Source organism: Cyanistes caeruleus, chromosome 6 (assembly GCF_971803275.1).
Source record: "Cyanistes caeruleus chromosome 6, bCyaCae1.hap1.1, whole genome shotgun sequence".
In the NCBI taxonomy this organism is placed as follows: domain Eukaryota; kingdom Metazoa; phylum Chordata; class Aves; order Passeriformes; family Paridae; genus Cyanistes; species Cyanistes caeruleus.
In genome coordinates this window covers 5962946-5978958 of record NC_141706.1, presented here as the reverse complement: position 1 = coordinate 5978958, position 16013 = coordinate 5962946, and the positions used below count along the sequence as shown (strand labels likewise).

Genomic DNA, 16013 nt, shown 5'->3' with positions numbered 1-16013 from the left:
ACCTTTAAGGAGGAAAAATGGTTCCGTTCTGTTTCACGGCTGAAAAAGAGCTAATTCCTGGTTATAGAGATTACTTACCTAAAACTTCAGTTATTCCTCTCTTTCCCCTCGGGCCAGCCTCTCTTTCACTCTTGGGAGCTTTTACCATTTAAGGTCAATGTTACATCTGGCTGTAGTAACTAAAGCTGAAGCAATTTTTAACTCAGAGATCCAACAGGCTGCCTAACATTAGAATGAGAGTTTAAATTTAAAGTAACTCTTCAGAAAGCTTTTCTTGTCTCAGAGAATTACAGAATTAAAGGCTCTCCTATTCTGGCATAAGTACTCTGGGTACAACATGATGCAGACATCCCATTAGCATTCTTCAAGTTCAGTGCATATAAGCTCTACTTACTCATTTCTGATTAAAATGGGCAAGTAGGAAGAACAGATGAAACAGTTTACATCATGTTATTTTAACCCTTAGAATTTTTTACTGACACAGATGCTACTATTTTTCATTCCTCTCCCCCTCCCTTTGTTTGGTCAGAAGGAGTCTAAATTAGAGAGCAAATAGAAGGCATGTGAACTTTTAAAGAACGCTGGCTTCAGTCCAGTCATGGGCTCTGCTCTCCACTTGCAGAGTAGGAATAATTCCCAATGAAATCCACAGAATTTGCTTGTATCCCATGAGAGAATGTAGCCACAAATGAGGTTTGGGGAGGGAAAAGAAACCCAAAACCTTTACCACAGTACATTCAGGTACCTACAGAGCAATCACATGCGTGTGATTCAGAGCTCTCAGCTCTAAAATGGACAGAGATTTTACTTCAGCCCTTTAGCTACTTTAGACTATTTACATATGAGTATTACAATAACATCACAGATCCTAACTAAGAGTTCTCTAATGCCAGGTGCTGGGAAGTTATTAAATGTAAGAAAGCCAAACCCAGTCCAAAAATCCTTTCACAATTGAAGTAAAGACAAGAGAAAAGAAGATGGGTTAAAAAAAAAAAAAAAGGCAGCAGATTGCATGTAAAATTATTGGATAGTAAGTTTTTCAGGGGATATATTAAGGTTGTTCTAAGAGAAAGCAGCAAATGATACTAAATCAACTGCCTTTTGACAGTGGCTGATTAGATCAGTAATGGAGAAACAAACCAGACAAAGGAAAGTTAGGATTTGATGATTTGACTTGGAAAACACCATCAGGGACTGGTGCATGGCTTGTAAAAATGGGCAAAGATGAGTTGATGGCAGCATAGCACAGAAAATAAGAAGCTGAGCACCTGCTTTGTGCCACATCATGTTTTAGCTGGCATTAGAAAGTCTATTGTTCTACACTTAAGACATTCAATAATACATAAAATCAACATAGTGAAAAAAGACTGAACAACTTCTCTAAGGTCAGTGCTTAAGCTTTTTCCCCACATAAAAGGAGTAGCTAGGTTTTCCCAATACCTTTTCAGGTATTGAGGTCTAGTCCTTGACACCATTACTGATTCTGACAAGGCATTTTAGGACACCTCCTTTCATCTTTTTGAATTTCTACTTCATTACCTAAAAACTCAAGTTCTGAAATAGCCTCTTATGACTCAAACTGGTTTCAGTCTCCCATCTAGCTATCAGCAGCTACAGAATTTTTATTAGGATGTGCCATTCACCATTTTTCAGTTTTGTTACCTTAAATTTCTAGGCCACAAGTGTCAAATGCTTCATTTGTCTACAACAGAAGTTGTGTTTCTGTTAAATCTATTTTCATCCCTTTTTAGAGCAACAACTACTTTGAACCCAGTTTGGGCAAGAACAAGTTGTTTACTGTCTTTCAGCATTACTGTCCTCTGGGAAATAAAACTTTTCACTGAAGTTGTGCTTGTTCATTGGTCTAGCATCCTGCAACCACTGCTGGCCAAATTTAGCCCAAATTTCTTAAAGTAATTGAGGCCTCACAATATTTTCAGGTTCCCAGAGAGTTAGTGAAACCAGTGCTTGTAAAGAAGATTTAAGCTACTGCACCTGCTATGGGGAAAACCTGTGGTGGCAAAGTTCAGTTTTATGTTGTTTGGCCCCTCCACTTGCACCAAACAAACACAACTCCTGCTGTCTAGGCAGGATTTAGGGAGCACAGAAGGATCCTGGAGGTACTCACAAGAGGAGGAAAACAAAGCTTCCATCAATCTTCTGCTCCTCAAACTGCTTTGTATATTCCACTGTATGGCTTTGGCAGATCCTTTACCCAGAGATTTGTCCAATGTGAACGTTTTCAGGCCAGACAGAGAGGAAAGCTGCTAGCTAAAATTTAAATTATTGAATAAGGAAACATTAGCAGCTAAAATTTAATTATTTCAACTAGATTGTTAAAATTCTATAAAGAAGGCATAGTAATGTGTACCAGATAAAAAAAAGTAATTTGTTTGCTTTGTTTTTTTTAAGATCTGGTGATATTTGTTTTGTTAAAAACATTCTAATACAGATGGCTTGGCCACTCCCCCATAACACAACATATTTATGTTGCCAGTATTCCAGTATTGTATACCCCTGGGAGAGCATGAAGTTATTTTTTTGTAAGTATTTTGAAGTATTTCAGAGTAGCTAGATGCAGTTACATATGGCTTGGTGGTTATGGGATGTGTGTGCCCCCATCCCACACCAGTTAACTTCCCATTTCCCTGGTTTTCACAGCTCTGTGACCTATGAAAGCAGCAGTGCAGGAGCAGCAAATTTAACACAGCAATGTTAAGTTTCCTGGGTTGGGCTCCTCAAGCTCTAAGTTTTTTATTTGTACCTTTATGGAGGTGAAAACCAGCAGTAAATACAAGCACTAAAATTCTTATCATACTGAAGCAATGGAGAGTTCTGCCTCTCAGGCTGAAGCAGAGGTAAGAATCCTTACAGGCAATTCATTTTTGGAGCACAACCATTTTCAAGCACAAGCTTTGTCTAGGAATAGCAGAAATGTGATCTTGCCATGAGCTTTGGATTTCTTTCTAGTTTTGGCTTTAATTGGTCAGCCTGGGAGACAAGAACTTTAACTCAAATGGCATACTTGTCTAGAAATAGTCACAGGTATATTCATATGAGCTTTTGACAATTCTCATATTTTTTAAGATTTGCTTTATTATTATTACTGTTATTTTTGAAGATTTTATGCTTCAGGACTTAGATACTTTGCATTAAAATGTTATTTATGATCTTTCCTGCACATATGTAATAGCCATCCATAATGGCAAGTCACGATTACATGCTCTATTTTTTATCCAGTGACTAAAGTAAAAGGATTATTCATCAGAGAGGATAAAAATTTGAGGTAGAAGTGATAACATTTGCACTTAAAACTGGAGTTCTAGGACACGATTTTTCATGCTCCAATTTAAAAGCACCTCAAAGTTGTTTTCATCAGTTAAAACTTCACTTGCATCACACTTACAACACGTCTCTGTCCATCTCAGATCCACCTCACAAATAACAACATGCATTGACAGTTTTCTTTATTGAATCATCACCACCAGCTTATTTGTCAATTGTATGGAAAATTAGCTGAGTTAAAGTTTACACCAAATTTTTGCTGTGTCCCTTTGTTTTCTTGCACAGAACATTTTTCCAAATTTAAATATTTAGTACTGCATCAGATTTATGTTTTCAATGGCTTTTCTGGCTTCTATGTTGCTACCATCATAGTGCACACAAAACTGAAATCACCTTCTCTCATCTGATGGCACCCATTACGCAAATCTTATTTATGTATGCAAGTATTATCTGCCAGCTTCATCCAGACAGGAGAAAAAGAACCAAAATAAGAGCAATTCTGCAAAGTTAATATATGAAACAAACAAACAAACAAAAAAATCCAAGGCAAAAGCATGCAATAAAATTTTCCCATCTGGGACTCATTCTGCTGAATATTAAATCCCGAATGCAACCCAGAAAAATAGAACAAAAATGTGTGCTGTTCAAAAGAGTGGAATTACTCAATATCACTTTGCCAGTCAGCTACACTAGATCATTTATGCAAAATGTAACAAACTTTATTAACTTTTAATAATGTTTATGCAGCACCTTATCTAGATGAGTCTTCTGAAAGGCAGGGAAATTGCTTCCAATTTTCTCCAGCAAAGGAGAAACTCTTCACATAAATCAGAAAGGCTAAATTAGAAGAATATGCAATTGCAGAGCCTGCAGAAGGAGGTAAGGAAAGGCTTGCTAGAGCCCAGTCATCTTAAAGAAAACACCTCTATGGACAGCAATGGAAATCAAGTTGGCTTTGATGTCATGACTGAGGTACAGATGATCCTGTAAACCAGCCCATGTCACATGGAAAGATTTGAGACTTTAGGGACAAGGGCTCAAATTGCCTGCAAAACCCTTCCTCATCAAGCCTCAACGAGTCTTTTTATTTATAAAAAGCTAATATTTTTCTCAGTCCCAAAATAGCCAGCTAATAATCTCTATATGAGAAACAGGCAGGGGGCAAGAACCAAAATGTCAATCTGTTTTCCAGCTTTCATTGCCAGATGATCAATAAAATGATCCAAACCGACAAACACAGTTTCAATGCCCAAGTCCTTCTGGACAAATGTTACTCAAAACATTTACAGCAATCATTTTATTTTCTTTTCCCATATTCATGTTGACTTTTTTTTTCTTTTTCCCCTCCTCCCTTTAAGAAAGTGGTTTTAAAAATGGAGTTCCAATAAAGAACCAAATTAGGATGTTTATAATAACTTACCAGAAAGCAAAACAGTATCAGAAATTAAAACCTTTGTGGGCAAGGAAGTTACTCTGTTTCCATGCCCTTAAAATCTAGCCTGCCAAGAAGCTAAATATATCAAATATTTTTTAGCACACATAGAGTCTTCCAAGGTCATGGATGCATTTCACTTCATCTAATTAACTGTTTTTTGAGGTGGAGCTTTAATTTCTGTTAATAGCAATTGAAACCTTAGCATGCCTACAAGCAATACATTAAATACACTGTTATGTGATTGTCCTGTTCTGTAGGGAAAAATCTCTTAGGAAGATGATACAGTTGAAAAAAAACCAAAAACAGAAACAAAGAAAAGCACTGCTAGTTTCTGATTTTTTTTGGGAGGGTGGGGGGAAGAAAAAAGAGAGTAAAGTTTATCAATCAAAGAAGATCTTACAGAAGATTTGACACAGCTATAGCCATTGGGTAAATAATCATCTATAGAGCTTCTCCATCAGAGCTCATTTTCTGTTTTGATTTTGGGGGTGGTGGGGGTGAGGGGTTAAAATGTGATCTACAATAGAAGGATTCCACAAAAAAGAGGAGGGATTAAGTTTTTAAATTACTTTTCTGGGGATCTTTTAGGAAAGCTGAAGAGGTTAATAATTACTATGACTAAGATGCATCTCCCTTGATTGTGGGAAATTCGACAGAAATGAAGTATTAGGAGAATTCCAAAGGATTACAGCCTTCTCCTTCCACATGCAGACATATATTACCACACTCTGGTAATCTGAAGTACAAGTGAAGGAGACTGGTACTGCACATCAATCTATGCCAAACTAGTAAATGTTATACTTCTTCCTGAATTCAGAATTCAAACTGAATTTGGACTTCCTGCCATATTCCAGTCTAGTGCAAGACAAATTAAAATGTTGCAAGAAGACTCTTCAAGATTTGCAGGAAAAGGATGCAAAACAGACATTTTAAAGGCTTTAAAATTACATTCCCTTGCTGAATTTATCATAAAAATTGCTACCCTCATGTGAAACTTGATACCAGCATAGCTCAGAATGTTTGCAGACTCAATTAGCAGCCCTAGATCTTAAGAAGTATTTGCAGGCTGACGTTTACATTTACCACATCGCAATAATAAACTTCTGAGGAAGCAATTTGGGAAGATTTCATTACATACAGTGTAAATTACTTCTATTCCTACAGCAAAAAGTAAATATAAGTATAAATTCTGGTGTCTTGGTTTGAAAGACAGGTGTCTAAGGAAGGCAGGAGCCTCCCTTAAAATGGAAAATGTAAACCCCCTCTCCCCAAATTATTACAATTTTGAAGTTAAGGGGCTCTCAGGCAAAGACATGGGAGTAGGAATAACAGTTCTTTACTAGTATGTATAAAGAAAAAAAAAATTACAACTCAGTAGGAAAATTTAAATAAAATGCAGCAGTACAAAAAATACTGACAGAGTCAGGATACAACCTGACACCCTGCTGGTCATGGTGTTGGTAGCAGTCTGATTAAATGGTGGCTGCAGTCCTGGAGTGACAGATGTGGTTCTGTTGAAGCAGTGATCCTGTAGAAGGGTGTAGTTTTCCTCTGAAGGTCCAGTGGTGATGTAGATCCTGTAGGTCCTGTCTTCCTCTGGGAATCCAATGGGAAAAGGCTGACTGGTGTTCCAGGTTTCAGATTATATCCAGGCAGGAATGCTTGGCTCCTCCCCTGGGTGGAGCATCTCCCAAAGGGATGATGTAATTTTATCAGTCCTGCAGTGAGACTCAATGGCCCAATGACAGAAGAGAAACCCCTGGAGTTATGAGGGATGGGTTATGGAAGAGTTAAAGAACACTGCCCCAGCTGGTTTTAACAGCTGGTAATAGAATACATACTTTTGGTTACACCTTGCATTGCAACCTAAGACACCTGGTCAGAGACTGATTTTGGTTAACATTTTCTTTCAGTGCTGCAATTTGACACTGCCATTTGTTCTAAAGTATTCCAAAATATGGATAGAAAACTTGTTCCACCTTTACCAGTAGAATTTTAGAGAAAAGCTTTAACATGTATTTTTGTTGACTGGATTACTGCTGATGCCAGACTGTTACAGGGTTCATTGGATGGTTTGTGGTTTTGTACTTTTCCTTAGACAATATTAACATAGTGCATTTTAAAAAGGGGCAAAATAGTATCAGTAGGAATATCTATAGATGAAGTTGTCTGACACTTTCCATTGTAACACTGAACCTTTGCAGTTACAGATATTTTAGATATGACACAAGTGTGATCATTTGGGTCAAAATGACTGGGTTCAAAGTCCTGTTTTTCAGCCAGCATGTTTCAACTGTTTCCCAAAAAAAAGTAGAGGAGCCAAATTTGTTATGTCTACACTACATATATAAGAACATTTCTAGAAAATTTTAAAGAAGCTACTTGATGTTTTGCAGAAAAGAGATAGAATTTGGGACTGCAACCATAATTTTTCCTTGTCTCTTTGGAAGTATCCAATTTTTCATTTTTATAACAGTCTCAAATAACACACTTTTACTAAGCACATGTTTGCAGTTTCATAAAACAACAGGAATTGATTATGCATAGTCAGTATCACCATATGCACACAGCTAAATGTTTGTCTGCCTTGAACCTTTGTAAGGCTGGGATTAATAGACTCATTTATTTTACATTTTTGCAGCTTCACACAGAAGTAGCTGTTGGTGCTTCGTTCTTTGCCAATGTTTAACAGGATGCATTGCAGTGGGAATTTTTGTTAGACAGCCCTTAAAGCACACTGCATTTCTGCCATGCCTCCAGAAGTGCCTAAAATACAGTTTTATGATTTGTTGGAAAGATATAGCATTATCAGCATGAGACTCTAAAATTGCATTTTCTCTACCTGCTCCTTCTACACTCTCCTTTCCATCCTCATTTCTGAATTAGATTGTGTCTTTTTCATCTCATATCTAAAGCTTAAAACCTCCTCTCTACATTTGTTCCTGTACTTCAGTCTGATCATATTTTCCTTGTGGGTGTTTATTAATGAGAAGCCAGTGACCTATTTTTCTGTATGTTCTCTTCCTGAGATCCTCCTCAAGGTGAATGTCCTAGCTCTAAAAGACTTAAGTGTTTTGTTCAAAAATGCCAGCAAAATTAGTGAATTTTTTGTTTGTTTTAATTATAAGCAATATTTTCTATTTTTTATAGACTTATTCATAGAATTAAAAAAGTAAATATTTATCTGTTTTTTAAAGGAAATGTTAAGCTTAACAGGAATCTTATGTAAAGAAATTTAACACTAAAAGTTCTCATAAGTAGATATCATAACCTACATGTATCTATACATAAACATCTATATATTTATATAAAAATCAATGTCACCTTGTGATATACTGAATTGCCACAAAATGAGACTGACGTGCCGTTAATAGGAAATGTATATTCCAAGATGAATCAAGTCATACTGCAACACAGAATGAAATAATGAAATACTCATTGGTTCTGTGCTGTAATCACCAGAGCAAGTGATTCTGCTTTTTGAGATAGTGTTTGCTTCATTTAAAGCACAGAATATTCATCCACAACAGCTTCAGGCCTTTCATTCATCTACTAGCCCATAACAAAAAAAAAAAAACCCAAGACTATCTAGGACAATACTAAAAAACTCAGATATTATTTAGACATAAAGAATATGTGAGAATCCAGTAACTCTGAGGAGTTCTATGAGGTTCCTGGAACTGAGAGAGTTTAACTAAAGGTTAAGCATATTAATTAACCCTGGATCCAGCCACTCTATATTCTGATGCTGCCACTGTAGTGCAGTTTAGCAAGAGAAGAAATTGCCAGTATGACTTATAACTGCTGCACCTCAGAGTGCCATAGTATCCCACTGTGCCTGGTTGTTGTACAGTAAGATATCAAAGTTAACAGATGCCCAGCAATCCTGCAGGTCCCAGGATGGCAGGGAGTTCACATTCTCTCTTTCTACCCCCAGTGGAGTTGGAATAGAGTGGAAACAGCTGTTCTACTTTTGTATCAGAGATCAAACATGCAAGTTGAAAGTCTCTTCGCTTTTTACCTTCTATCCCCCAGATATTCATCAGAACTTCTGGGCGTTTGTCAGAAGGATGAGAGCTGTTGCCAGCAGCTCAGTGTCTAAAGCTGCTTCCTTCCACCCTGAATGGGATTCACACACAAGCATAAGAACCCCTGAGCAGTGAACTGTAAGGAATGTAAACAGAGCATAGACAAAAACACATTCTCCATTCCTCCACAGTGATGGACATAACAGTGCAGGAGATTTTCCCAGATTGATGTTTTTCCTAGAACAAAATGCACAGCTTTTACCAGGGGAAGGAAGAAAACTATTCAGTATTGCTTCATCATGCTTTCTTGACTGAAAGCATTGGTTGCATTTGCAGGGGATTGCTTCAGCTAGGAAAAATGACTGTCAGCATTCCTTTTCCCTAAAAATGCTTCCACTGTTTCTGAGTCAATCACATGACTTCACAGTGGTTTAGGTGCTGTCTCTATTTTTACTTTTTACAAAAGCCATGTACATTTCCCAGCTGCCTGCATCCTGTTCAAAATCAACTTGCCCAAAATCAAATAAAATCAATCAAAACTTATGACTTCTGGTTTCTGGTTTCCTTTCCCTCTGAAGCCTGGCTAGGGTACAGTGCAATTGCATTGTTCTTTGAGGGGAACCTGCTGATTTTTTTGTTAAAAATAGCCACAAAGGTAACAATCCCTTCCTGGGAATTCTTAGTCCCCTTGGAAAATGATGCAGTTGCAATTTTGAGTAAAAGCAATTATTCTTTTTAAAATTTTGGTCCAGAGAACCTCAAGAAAAACTGCTCAGCCAGTATATTGAAATCAAAGTTCTGCTCGTTCACTCTGGCATTTGATCCCTCTTTGGGGAAATGCACAGAAAGTAATACTTTCTGATACACTTTTTAAAACTTGCTTTCTATCCTACTTAGATGTCTCCTAAAAATACCCCAAACTACAACGCTCATGCTGTTTTATTCAAAGACACATTCTTTACTTTTCTTACACTTAGTTGTTTCTTTTCCAGTTTTAATCTCTGAAACTGAGCAAGGCTGCTAAGCCTTGTACCCTTGAAACTGTTCTAGATCATTGTATCTTATCATTCTTATCTTGATGTGATAAAAGCCTGATCACATCAAAATGTTTCTTGGTATTTGTTTATACAGTTATCCCTGTTTTACTTTCTTTGCAAAAGAAATATGGAATGCTGTGTCTGGCAAATACGTTTTTCCTGATATATTCAAATATATTTCTATTTGGACATTTTGTAAACCAAAATACATTTTAAATGACCCTTTAATTTAGTTTTCTCTTTTCACACATGGTTTCTTGCAGTGACTGAGTTCATATCCAACAGAAACAAAGCTCTGAAAACCTTCAGTAAAAAGCAAATAACTGGGAAAGATCAGCATGAATTGGGAGTGATTCAGTCAATAGGACAACTAAATACAGAAAAGCTATTTCAGCTGGAGAGTAGAAAATATGCACAATTATTTGATATCAGGCAATTACAAAAAGATGCAAAATCTCCTATTATCAGCTTGTCATCTTAAAAATTTAGACAGTCAAATCTTAAATGAGCATATGCAAATGCCATACAATTTACAAGCTAAAGAAATCAGTAAATAGATGTAACTAAGTCAATGATCAGAATAACTTCATCCTTTGCCTTTGATAAGGATGCAGATAAAGCTATATAAATTTAAGCTGTCTATCCAAAGCCTGCTGCTGTTTACAGGAAAGAAGCTCCCCATCAAAAAAAGAAGTAACAAACAGTTGCTTACACAAGTGCTTTAGTGATTAAACAGTTAAATGACCTGACATCAGGAGGGGGCAAGAAAAACTGTGCAAAAGTCACCATACAGATTTGAATTTTACATGTCAAATTCTATCAGCATTCCTTTGACTTGTGGCACAAAGTCAAGACTAAGCCATTTTACCAACAGGAATCCAACTGTTGTTGTTATATTTTTCACCACAAACCATGTGTACACATGCAAATTAAGGGGAAGTCAATGGAATAGGTAATAATTTTGGGAATTGTTATACGTATATCTACATATTAAGAGTTTGTACAATAGTATCACTTGGAAAATTGCTGGATCCATAGAACAAGGGACGTTTTTTCTGCTAATAAAGTAGATATATTCAGCAAGCTAGGAACAATGGAAAAGGCTGAAATTTCTCTACTGCTCTGACTATAAAAATAGAGTATTAAGGATATTGGCCAGAGTTAGCAAGAGCTGCTAATATTAGCCTTCTTAGGGATGGTGTTTGGGAGTCATCCTTAAACAAAAGGAAAAAAAAGGAGATGAAGTCTCTTTGGAAGAAGTCATGAGTCATGACAGAGTCCACAGAAACAAAGATTAGACTAGCATAATCTTCACAAAGCTGGAAAAGGAAAACAGTAAGAAATAGACAAGGTGAGGAGCAAACACCTAGTCAGGATAAATTTTACCAAGCTAGATGAATGCCCTGGTTTAGAAAACAAAAATGACAGATTCATGAACTTCTTTCAGCCCCCAGATTGTTTCAGACAGATAAGACATAAAGGAAGGAAGATTTTGTTGTTGTTTTTGTAGAAACTGGGTATTTTTCATGCCATTAAATCAAGTTCATGTTGTTTTAAGACTCCCTGAAAACTATAGTTCCTTGAAGTCTATAATTTCTGGAAGATTTGAACTGTAGCCTTAAGACAAAGAATCTATGGAGTATTGTGAGGAATCTCTTAGTCAGTTACTTGTCCTCAACAAGACAAACCCCCAAACATTTAGGATGTTTCCAAAACAACTGGGATTTAGATTGCTACTACTGTGAAGCAGCAGCAGAGGAAAAATGCCAGAGCCAAAGGAGGAAAGCTTGTCAGTGCATACCAAAATCCTTGGAAGCTGACTGCATGCAAGCCCTGTGGGCTCAGGAGCCCAACAAAAGCCTGAGCAACAAGAGTGTGATCACATTTATGGAACAATTTGAGAGCAGAGTTATGTTTAAAGCCTTAGAAGCATTAAGTTGTGAGGCACCTCATCCAACTATCTATTGTTTGCTTAAACATATAGGGAATTCCAAATGATTTCTCAGGCCAAGAAGGAAAAAAGACATATATTTCAGCATAATTAAAACCAAACTATGCTTGCACTATGGAAAAGCAAAATTATTCCCTTACCAGATCAGTGCCATGGAAACAAGAGAATTTAATAAAATAGAAGCACTATTTGAAAAGTTCCAGGATTTCCTCAAATAAAGTTTAGGATTATTTGCCTTCTAAGAGTGACTTAACAGTTACCTGATATTTTGCTATCCAGTTTTTGACACTTCAGTCGGAAATCTAATGATACCTCTGGACAAAATGTAATTCTATACTAGCTGTGCTTACCACAGACCACCTTGTGTCCCTTCTCAGTGTGGTAAAATTGCCTTGCCTTTTTTGTATACCTTAATTTGTAACATACTTGGACACTTGTAACAACTTGGACATGTTGGTAAAATATGTTATTATGGGTAAATTTAATTATATAATGGGTGACTGGGACTCTACCCAACTGCAGAGAAATAAAAATTGTAAGATTTTACTTATAGTTTTCATGTTCTGCCCCTCTACTTATCTGGACCAACCAATAATCCACAGCACTCGACATGCTGTGTACTTATGAGGACATGTTCTAATACTTTATCAGGAACACTGTTCTTATAAGTTAATTAGGATGTGGCAAAAACAAGTACCTCTTTAAAATGTATTTTTCTGCTAAACGACTTCTTAAAAGTGGGTGGACAAAACCCTCAGTAAAACTTAATTGTAATCAGACAGGAAACTGAAATCTGTCACCCGTGCTGTCACCAAAGCTAATAGATGTTACTTCTCAGCCAAATCACAGGAACTTTAGAGCAATTCTTCTGACAGTTAAAAGAATTTAACTCTTGCAGGCCACAGGAGCAAGGAGTGGGGAAGAAAAGTTGTTTGCAAATCCATGATAGACTGAAGACTGCAGAGAAGGAATGTTAAGCAAACATTGTTCCCAGGAAAGGACCTGAAGTTAATAGGAAGCACGACATGTTCATATAAGTTAAAATATTTAACAAATAGGATTTTGGAATGTTTTGCTGATGAAACTTTTATGGAAAGGAAAAAAAAACCCAAAACTAAAACAAAAGCAACACCCCAAAAAGCCTTCAGCAACATGAGAATTATTTATACGGCAGGGAAAAAACCTAGAATCACTGAAATCAGACTCAAATGTATAGCCCCGAAACAAAATATTTTCTGCCCTGAAGATTTATTTTATGCACTTTCTGATCATTCAGAGATGATTAAAGAAACCGACACTTGTTCTACATTCAAATAATCTATATGCAATTTTAAGAAAAGAAAGGAAGACCCAAACTGAAGAATTAAAATTTTTTTTTTACAGCCTATTGGCTTTTGAATCCATGTGCTGTTTTATCTGGGATAACTGCACGTTTATGCTGCAGGAGCCACCTTATTCTTTTCCCTACAAACTCTAAAGTGATTAACTGACTTTTTTAAAAGTCTTTCTCTTAGCCTGTACAGTCTTAATGCTCTACAACAAGTAGAGCAAAGCCATCTTTAAGTGAGATATTGAAGACAGTCTGGGTATTACAATAACTTAATTAGCTCTATGCTGCTTTAGTACTGACATGTAACACTCCAGCCTGTGGTGAGCAGGGGCCCTGTTTTTATGTACTCTTGCAAGGCAAGGCATCTGAGTAAGCATCCTGAATTACCCTGCTTCAAGTTAGACTTTTTATAATCCCATATAAGCCTATAAAAGTGAGATTGGTAGAGCAGTATGCTCAGTTGATCTCAACATGTTGATTTGTCCAAGTATAAAACTGGAAATTAAATTAAAATATCTGTCTCAAATTCAGTCTCTTACCTTGCTGAGGTCTCTCTTTTTCTTTCATCTAAGACGGATTCTTCACATCACTTCTCTGTTCACGTTAAGGAGCGGAGGCAATGCAACACTTCAGATACGACTATTAAACAGGATTTTTGAATTGCATGAGAAATGTTCAAATGGGAAAACTTTGCACAAACGTTTTCGTCCTCTGTACAAGGAAGAATATAGCATCTGCATGTCTTCTATATAACTCAGGCAACAATATCCTGGCAACCACATTTCAATGGAACAAATCCAGGTAATTAAAATGACTAGATCTAGCATCCATCTCTTTTTATCATCCCACTTGATAGGCCAGACTTACTCATTTGGGAAGTCATGGTCAAAAATCTGCTAGATGTAGTGAAGTGAGATGTTGTCTGTCTCTAAGCTACACAGTCTTTAATTTTGTTTGCCATTTCCCATTTAGCTTCTCTTTCCCAGCACTATCTTCCTGAGAACTTCGAAAATGAACTCTACTGTTTTGTATGCTATACTTTGCAGACATCTGCACAGTTTGGTGGATTTCATTAATACTTCACTAATAACCCTGTCAAGCTTTGTAATTTCTGTATAAAGGCTAAAAGGATTAAATTCACTGCACCAATAAAACCACTCAATACATTACCATCCTCATCATGTCCACTCATTCATTTTAATAGATTCCTAATACAGTAAGTCAAAACCTTGGCTTCCACTCCTCTGCAACTGCACAGGCTAATCCCCCTGCAGAAGCCAAACTTCTTCTAAATCAGATTATGAGGCATGAGTTCAGCAACGAAGAGCTTTTGGACACCCTTCTTTTCAGTGGTCATGTGAGCAACTGCTCTGGACTGTATGTTGGTGTCTGAAGATTTCAGCATCACACCATTCACTGAAAGGGAAAATGAGGTAGGATCCTATTCTGCAGCAAAGTACAAATGAATGATTGTTGATTTTGATCATATCTTGGTCAAAAATAGACCTCAAACTGACTGTTGTACAAAGCAAAAAAACAAGGGATCTTGCATTTTGGTTTTTGGGTGCAAAAATCGAATGTAGCTACATTCAAACTCATTATCTCTAAGACTGAATTCTCAGCCTTAGATACCATGCAATGACCTCACTGTCTGGAAGAGATGTTAAGAAACAGGTTTTAAAGTGACAGGCACAACAGAACTGGTAACCTATATAAATTATGTTTCCTTGCACTGTATCACCCCACTCTTACCCTCAAGTCCCAAAGCCAAATCTGTTACAGCTACCTCATTCTCTTCCTAAAATGTAGCATCTCAGTTAATGGAGAGGAGATTTCTGTTCTCACTGTTTCTATCTAAGCTTGCTGGTCTTTCCACAATGATCCTTTTAAGCAGTCAAATACCCTGGGGAAACCCTTCAGGAAGTAAGGGGGAAAGAAAGAAAGAAAGAAAGAAAGAAACTAAATCCCTTTTTTAAGAAGGTTGGCTCCTCATTTCCTTTCCCAAGCTTACTTTCACAGCCTTAACTATCAAATTAATAGAGGTTTAAATGCACAAGGTGAAGCAAATTGTATTCTCTTAAATATATCTTGCCTGGTTAAGACACTGGCCTAACACTACAGGTTTTTCATAGGAATAAATTTGGCTTTCAAATATGCACAAACCAGAGCCCTGCAAATAGACAAATAAGTGCTGATTTTTCTTACGGAATCACAGAGCATAGCTTTGGAGCAGTCTGTCCACATCTGGCCACACACTTATTCTCTTTTCCAATTCAAAATTCACCTTATATTTTACCTTACCAAGAAAGCAAAAATATTATTCCCTGTTTGACTACATGCTCAATGACTACCAGCTCACATTCTACTGCCCATTTACTGTACTGGAACTTCAGATACAAGACAGGAAAACTTGATAGCATTTCCCACACCTACAGCAGAAGAGAAAAGCACACACACACCCCCCTCCTGATGCCCAAATGGACAAAACACAACATGTGAACAGAAACAAAACTCATTGCTATTCTCTTCTGCACAGAGGATGCCCTTTTAGCATTTGGAAAGGGCAAGAATATTTTCATTATGAATCATGAAGTAGAACAGCTTTTGCTACATATTCAGAATAGCTCACACCATTTCATCTCTGTAAATACAAAGATTACTTGAAATGGCTGGGATGTCTCATCTAAAGAGACTACAATGGCCTAGCAAAAAGGAAAATATATAAGCTGAATTATTCCTTTTATACTTTAATGGGGCTACTTTTAATTCAGCTTTTAAATGACTTCAATATATTTTTGTTTTCAATTAAACTAAATGAGGGTAGATTTAGATCACATATTAGGAAGGAATGTTTTACTATAAGGGCGATGAGGCACTGGAGCAGGTTGCCTAGAGACATTGTGGACTCCCCATCCCTGATATTCAAGGCCAGCCTGGATGGGGATGT

The 16013-nt window shown here is 36.9% G+C and overlaps 1 protein-coding gene across 16 annotated transcripts in view; it reads right to left on the bottom strand.

The window, feature by feature from the left end:
* Positions 1-16013, bottom strand: part of IRAG1 (inositol 1,4,5-triphosphate receptor associated 1) — a 99882-nt gene that overhangs the window by 60881 nt on the left and 22988 nt on the right. For 4 of the 16 annotated variants that reach the window (XM_086894692.1, XM_086894685.1, XM_086894695.1 and 1 more), the window contains exon 1: positions 3-97. The exons of 5 other annotated variants lie outside the window; for them this stretch is intronic. The gene's annotated coding sequence lies outside the window, so the exon portion shown is untranslated. Of the gene's footprint in view, positions 1-2; positions 681-13605; positions 13706-16013 lie in introns of those variants that run through there. 7 more of the 16 variants (XM_086894687.1, XM_023928584.2, XM_023928580.2 and 4 more) reach the window with 7 other exon arrangements.